This window comes from Bos mutus, chromosome 3 (assembly GCF_027580195.1).
Source record: "Bos mutus isolate GX-2022 chromosome 3, NWIPB_WYAK_1.1, whole genome shotgun sequence".
In the NCBI taxonomy this organism is placed as follows: Eukaryota; Metazoa; Chordata; class Mammalia; order Artiodactyla; family Bovidae; genus Bos; species Bos mutus.
Genome location: NC_091619.1, coordinates 103255151 through 103262946, shown reverse-complemented (window position 1 = coordinate 103262946; position 7796 = coordinate 103255151).

Here is a 7796-nt window from a genome sequence, read left to right as displayed (position 1 = left end):
CTTTGTCATAGATTAATTCACCATAGGTGTGTGGGTTTATTTCTGGGCCTTCTATCCTGTTTCATTGATCTATATTTCTATTTGTTTGTCAGTTCCATACTCTTGTGTTTACTGTAGCTTTGCAGTATAGTCTGAAGTTAAGGATCCTAATTCCTTCAGCTCTGTTTTCCTTTATCAGGAGTGCTTTGGCTATTCAGGGTCTTTTGTGTTTCTGTAAAAATTGTAAATTTTTTTTTCTAGCTCTGTAAAAAATACCATTGGTAATTTGATAGTAATTGCATCGAATCTGTAGATTGACTTAAGTAGTATAGTCATTTTGACAATATTGATTCTTCTAATCCAATAATATGGTATAGCTTTCCATCTGTTTGTGTCATCTTTGATTTTTTCAACAGTCTTATGGTTTTCAGAGTACAGGTTTTTTGTCACCTGGATAGGTTTATTCCTAGGCATTTTGTTCTTTTTGATGTGACGGTAAATGGAATTGTTTCCTTAATTTCCCTTTCTGATCTTTTGTTGTTAGTGTATGGAAATGCAAGAGATTTCTATGTATTAATTTTGTATCCTGCAAGTTTAGTGAATTCATTGGAGTTCTACTAGTTTTCTGATAGTATCTTGTGTGTGCATGTTTTAGAACCATTTTAATATAATTATACATATCTGCCAAATCCAGGAAGCAAGATTTATACACATATAACTTTTCCAGTTAACATCTGCAAGTCAAAAATTCATCAAGATCAGAGAACTGTCCAATGTTTATTTACTGCTGTGCTTGCCAACAGTAAATTACGGATGAATTAGTGTCTTGTGTTTCTTTTCTCTCACTCTCCATGCCCAGAGAAAGTTTGTTATGAAGTTTCAGTGCAGCTCACCTCCAGACAAAGGTAATCTTTTTAGATAAGAACTCAATTACTCTGAATTTACTTATAATTATAGCCTATTTAATCACAGAAGAACCCCTGCAGAATTGGAGTTCAAGGTTGCATACAATAACAGGAGATCACAGTTTTGAAGTCTAGTACAGATTAAAAACCACAGATATACCATTTATATAAGATGATTGTCTCAAATTACATGTTGACTCCTTATGAACTTTGTGTTTTACATAAAGTCATGCATCTAGAACAATCAGTTGCACAATTCCAGCCCTAGAAAGTTTTTCAGTACCAATTACAATTTGGTCATGAAATGGGAGTGAGTTTAAGACACTGTCCCTTCCTAAGATTCAACCAAGTGTTGGCTAAAACATTGGAACACCTCTGCTAAAGAAAACTATGTCCTTCCCTCCTTTCCCTCACAATTTAGTTTTACTTGTTTATTTTTGGTGATATTTGGTTGCTCTCTGGTAGTGTCTCTAGGATAAGAGATGGGAATACCAGGCCACCTGATCTGCCTCTTGAGAAATTTGTATGCAGGTCAGGAAGCAACAGTTAGAACTGGACATGGAACAACAGACTGGTTCCAAATAGAAAAAGGAGTACGTCAAGGCTGTATATTGTCACCCTGTTTATTTAACTTCTATGCAGAGTACATCATGAGAAAGTCTGGACTGGAAGAAACACAAACTGGAATCAAGATTGCCGGGAGAAATATCAATAACCTCAGATATGCAGATGACACCACCCTTAGGGCAGAAAGTGAAGAGGAACTAAAAAGCCTCTTGATGAAAGTGAAAGTGGAGAGTGAAAAAGTTGGCTTAAAGCTCAACATTCAGAAAATGAAGATCATGGCATCCGGTCCCATCACTTCATGGGAAATAGATGGGGAAACAGTGTAAACAGTGTCAGACTTTATTTTTCTGGGCTCCAAAATCACTGCAGATGGTGACTGCAGCCATGAAATGAAAAGACGCTTACTCCTTGGAAGGAAAGTTATGACCAACCTAGATAGCGTATTCAAAAGCAGAGACATTGCTTTGCCAACAAAGGTTCGTCTAGTCAAGGCTGTGGTTTTTCCTGTGGTCATGTTTGGATGTGAGAGTTGGACTGTGAAGAAGGCTGAGCACCGAAGAATTGATGCTTTTGAACTGTGATATTGGAGAAGACTCTTGAGAGTCCCTTGGACTGCAAGGAGATCCAACCAGTCCATTCTGAAGGAGATCAGCCCTGGGATTTCTTTGGAAGGAATGATGCTAAAGCTGAAACTCCAGAACTTTGGCCACCTCATGCGAAGAGTTGACTCACTGGAAAAGACTCTGATGCTGGGAGGGATTGGGGGCAGGAGGAGAAGGGGACGACAGAGGATGAGATGGCTGGATGGCATCACTGACTTGATGGACATGAGTCTCAGTGAACTCCAGAAGTTGGTGATGGACAGGGAGGCCTGGCGTGCTGCGATTCATGGGGTCGCAAAGAATCAGACACGACTGAGTGACTGATCTGATCTGATCTGATCTGATGTAGAAGATTATGTCATCTGCAAACAGTGACAGTTTTACTTCTCTTCCAGTTTGAATGCCAGCTTTTCACTGTTAGCCATGATGTTAGCTGTAGCTTTGTCATTTATGACCTTTATTATGTTGAGGTATATTCCCTCTATACCTGCTTTCTGGGGAGTTTTATCATAAGTGGGTAGTGACTTTTGTCAAAAATTTTTTCTGCATCTATTGAGAAGATTCTTCAATTTGCTAATGTGGTGTATCACACAGATTTATTTGCAGATATTAAAATATCCCTGCATCCATGGGGTGACTCTCACTTGATCATGGTGTATGATCCTTTTAATGTGCTTTTGGATTTTATTTGCTAGCATTTTGTTGAGGATTTTCACAACTATGTTTGTCAGTGATATTAGCCTGTAATTTTCTCTTTTTTGTGTGTGTGATAGATATCTTTGTCTGTTTTTGGTATCAGGGGATTGTGGTCTCATAGAATGAGTTCAGAAGTGTTCCTTCCTCTGCAGTTTTTAGCAATGATTTCAGAAAGTTATGCATTAAGTCTTCTGTAAATGTTTGGATTCCCTGAAAGTTATAATTGATAACTTATAGCCATCTAGTCTACTGAAACTTAATTCTAAGAGTACACAAAAACTTTGTTCTTGTTTGTCTTCATTCCCTCCTGTATATTTGTTTTCCTATTGTCATACAGATTGCATCTTTATATGTTGTGCACCCATTAACACAGATTTATAATTATTATTTTATGCAGTTGTCTTCTAAATTACATGAGAAATAATTACTAACAAAAATACATATAGTCTCTTTTATATTTACTTCTATAATTATCTCTACCAGTACTCTTTATTATTTCATGATGATTTGATTTACTAATAGCTTCTTATTTCAGCCTTAAAGTCTCCCTTAATATTTCATATAGTGCTTGCTAGCGACAGATTCTTTCAGTTCTTATTTGTTTGTGAATGACTCAATTTATTTTTCATTTTTGGATGATAGTTTTACTGGACACAGTGGGACTCCTGGGCACAAAGATTTTCTGTCTCCCCCATTTTTTTGGTTACTGGAAGTAGCCTTTGTTCAGCCTCTATGACACTTCCTGAGTTCCAACTTGGAACTTCCAACTTGGAAATTTCCAAGGTGGAACTTTCCTGAATTCCAATGGGCAGATCAAGCAGTTGCTATTTAGGAAAGGGAAGGGATGCAAGACCAGGAAGAAACAGTCAAGAGAAACAATAGAGCAGCCTTGGTGCAAAGTCCTGTTTCTCCATCAAGGGACACACACAAAAGTATCTTTAAGTTGTTTTGCAGATACTGAAACACCCTCCAGGAGGGAGAAGTTACTAATCAACAGTGGTATGCTGCCCACAAGCTTGTTGACCATAGACCAGGTGGAACCTGAATGTTGCTGATGCTTGACTCCTACTTACCTCAGAAGAATGTCCGTGAGCCAATCACTTCCTCTTTGGACCATGACTATAAAACCTCTCACAATCCTCTCTAAGTTGAGATAAATGTACTTTCAAGTCAGGAGCCCACTATATCCCCCTTTGCCTGGCAAAATAATAAAGCTAGCCTTTTATACTTCATCCAAAGTTCTGTTTTCCAGATATGATTCCGTACTGGTGTACAAAAAAACTGAGCTTTGGCATCATAAAAAAACAGAAAAAGGAAGACTTTTAGGGAGTGGTAAGGACTCAGACTGGAGGGGTCAGGGAGCTGGCTAATCAGTCTTGAGTACTAGATGTTGGAGTTTGAAGTTGATGTTCACACCTTGGGGCACAGAGAGCTCATTAGTAAGGCACTGGGTTTTCCTCATAGGAATTAAGGCCCCCAGGAGGAGCGCTTCAAAGGAAATATCCTCAGACTCCTGACCCATCCCTCACACAGAGCCCAACAGCAGGTAAAGAATGGTGGGGGTGCAACAGCAGGGCCCAAGGTTTGGGGCATCCCGTCTTCTGCCTGCCCTAGTTTTCTCTACTGTTCACAAATCTTCACACCTGCATGTCCTTTCATGTCTGTGTTTCTTGCTCTATCCTTTGCTTCTCTGTACATCTCTTCTTCCCTCTCTGACTTGCTTTTTTGTTTTCTTCTCTCTGTCCAACTGCCCTTTCACTCTCTGTCTTTATCTGAGTTGCACAACTCCTTCAAGGCTTCCTGCTGCCAATAGCAACAAAGAGGAGGAGGAGGAAGTGTTGTTGGGGAGACTGAAGCAATTAGGATTTTTAGGATATGGGAAAGAAGGAAGGGAGCTGCAAGGAGATCTCAGGGGAGTCAGGGATTTGGGGACCACCTTGAAATTGGATGTTTCTCTAAGGATCTCTCATTGAGGAGTGGGGAGCAAGACAGGCACCTACCACAAGATACCTGCAATCCACTGATGCTCTCTGTCATACTCAGCAGGGATTGGGGACTGAGTGGGCTTTTGGAACCTGTTTATCTATCCTCTATCCCCTCTCCCCTTGTTTCTTCTCCTCTAAGTACCCAGTGGTCTTTCCTGCACATATTCTGCACCATACTTAAAGAGACTTGAAGAGAACGGAGGTCACAGTGAGTGAAAAATTGCTTCTAGCAAATGCTGTAGGAATAGAGGGTGAAAGTCACAAGTGAGAATTTACTGCAGTGCTCCAGGAAGTAGGCATTAGGAACAAAGTTGTATAACAAAGAGAACAGAGAAGATGGGAAAGTTCTTAACTCTTCCACGTGGAATGAACAGCAAGAGTCTGCCTGTCCCACATTTCTCTAAGTCTGGGTTGATCCCAGAGCATCCCAGACATTCAGTCAGCTAGGTTCAGCCTGAACTGCTCAACCCACAATAGGGAGCTCATTGCTTTTCAGGACAATTCTTCGTCTATGGACGATTCTGAGAGCCAGAACATTTTCTCTAGTCAAATTGAAACTTGTTATCCTGGTAAAATTCACACATAATTCTAAAACTGGGGCTATGCAGAGCAATCTTATTAACCTTTCCTAACACATCCTTTTGGATACTTCTGTAGACAGCATCCTCCCTTGCTTAAATTTTTGCAGAGAAAATATTATCACTTGCTTAGATTTATTTTTTCACCATTACCATATATCTTCCTACATGCAGCAACTTGTCCACACACCCCACTAGGGCAGGGGTCATGGGAGTAAATTCTACATACCCACATGTTTTTGCTCCATAGGAGAGGATAGATGTCAATCATGTCTTATCTTACCAACACAACATTTGGGATGGAGTGCAAAACTAGCATCCTTGATTTAATAACTTAATAAATATTATTTAAGTTCCTACCATGTGCCAGGCATAATGATTGCCACAGGAGTCATAGTAGTGAGTAGTCTTTGCTTTAACAGTCTATTTGGAGGCAACATACAACAATTAGATAAATAATAGATACATTTTTTTAGAGAAGTGAGATACAATGAAGAAAAGTGAAGCAGGCTAAAGAGACAGTGAAGGATAGCTGTACTTTACATAGGATGGTGAAGAAAGAGCTCTCTGGTGAAGTGACAGTTGGACAGAAAAGCAAAGGAGGTGAAAGAGCTTACCCTGAAAATATCTGGTAAAAGAGCATGTAAGTACTGGATATCGTGGCAAAAGAAATCTGAGTTGACTGGAGATTATGATTTCATATCAAATTCACTCTGTCATTAGGGATGTCTTTGACAAGTTAGTCCAACTACTTAGCTCATGTTATAAATGAAGGAAAAGATTTTAAAATTCACACTGAGACCAGATGGCTGATCTTGATCTAAACCATTGCAAAGAACTGAACCTCATACTAGATCATCCAGTTCACAAATGATGACATTGGAACAAGTGGATCCTCACCTGAAATAACTTTATATGTAAAGATTAAGAACAGCATTGCAAGCAGACATCCCTAAGTTTAAATCCTAGGTAGCCACAAGCTGTGTGATCTTAGTTAAGTTACTTAACTTCTCTGAACCTTAATTTTCATGTCTGTAAAACTGGAATAATGCTGTGTGTCTCAGTATTATTGTAGGAATTATATAAGGTAAAATAGAGCACCTGATATGTATTCAACACATGACAGGTTCAATAAATGATAACAGCTATATATAAAAAAAAAGAATTTAGGTGAAAGCCAAGTTGGCAGAATAGAAGTTACAATGTTGTTTTGGTGAACTGAGCAAAGGAGACAGTAATAGGAGATGAGATGCAAGAGCTAGATCATATAGTGAAAATTAGGAGTCCAGTTTTGGATATGAGTTTCAGGTGCCCATTAAACATTCAAGGCAGAGTTCAGGTAGTCAGTCAGCTGGATATGTGGAGTTCAGGGAAGGGTCTGGGCAAAGTGATAAAAATACGAAGATGTATTTAAGACACAGACTCGTTGGTTTCAGACCGTTTTTCTTGTTGGGTGAGATGGGCTTGTATCCTGATTCTGTGACTAATTCTGATAGATCATACCTTGGGTATGAGGTATGTTAAAAAGGAAAAAATCCTTGATATTATCCAGCAGAACTGACACAGACATGCTTCAGAATTTCTGCTACCTTTCAAATATTCTGTGTCCACAAAATTTTTTTTAAATATAAATTTATTTATTTTAATTGGAGGCTAATTACTTTACAATATTGTATTGGTTTTGCCATACATCAACATGAATCCACTACGGGTGTACACATGTTCCCCAACCTGAACTCCCCTCCCTCCTCCCTCCCCATACCATCCCTCTGGGTCGTCCCAGTGCACCAGCCCCAAGCATCCTGTATCATGTATCAAACATGGACTGGCGATTTGTTTCATATATGATATTATACATGTTTCAATGCCATTCTCCCAAATCATTCCACCCTCTCCCTCTCCCACAGGGTCCAAAAGACTGTTCTATACATCTGTGCCTCTTTTGCTGTCTCGCATACAGGGTTATCATTACCATCTTTCTAAATTCCATATATATGCATTAATATACTGTATTGGTGTTTTTCTTTCTGGCTTACTTCACTCTGTATAATAGGCTCCAGTTTCATCCACCTCATTAGAACTGATTCAAATGCATTCTTTTTAATGGCTGAGTAATACTCCATTGTGTATATGTACCACTGCTTTCTTATCCATTCATCTGCTGATGGACATCTAGGTTGCTTCCATGTCCTGGCTATTATAAACAGTGCTGTGATGAACACTGGGGTACACGTGTCTCTTTCAATTCTGGCTTCCTCAGTGTGTATGCCCAGTAGTGGGATTGCTGGGTCATAAGGCAGTTCTATTTCCAATTTTTTAAGGAATCTCCACACTGTTCTCCATAGTGGCTGTACTAGTTTGCATTCCCACCAACAGTGTAAGAGGGTTCCCTTTTCTCCACACCCTCTCCAGCATTTATTGCTTGTAGACTTTTGGATCGCAGCCATTCTGACTGGTGTGAAATGGTACCTCATTGTGGTTTTG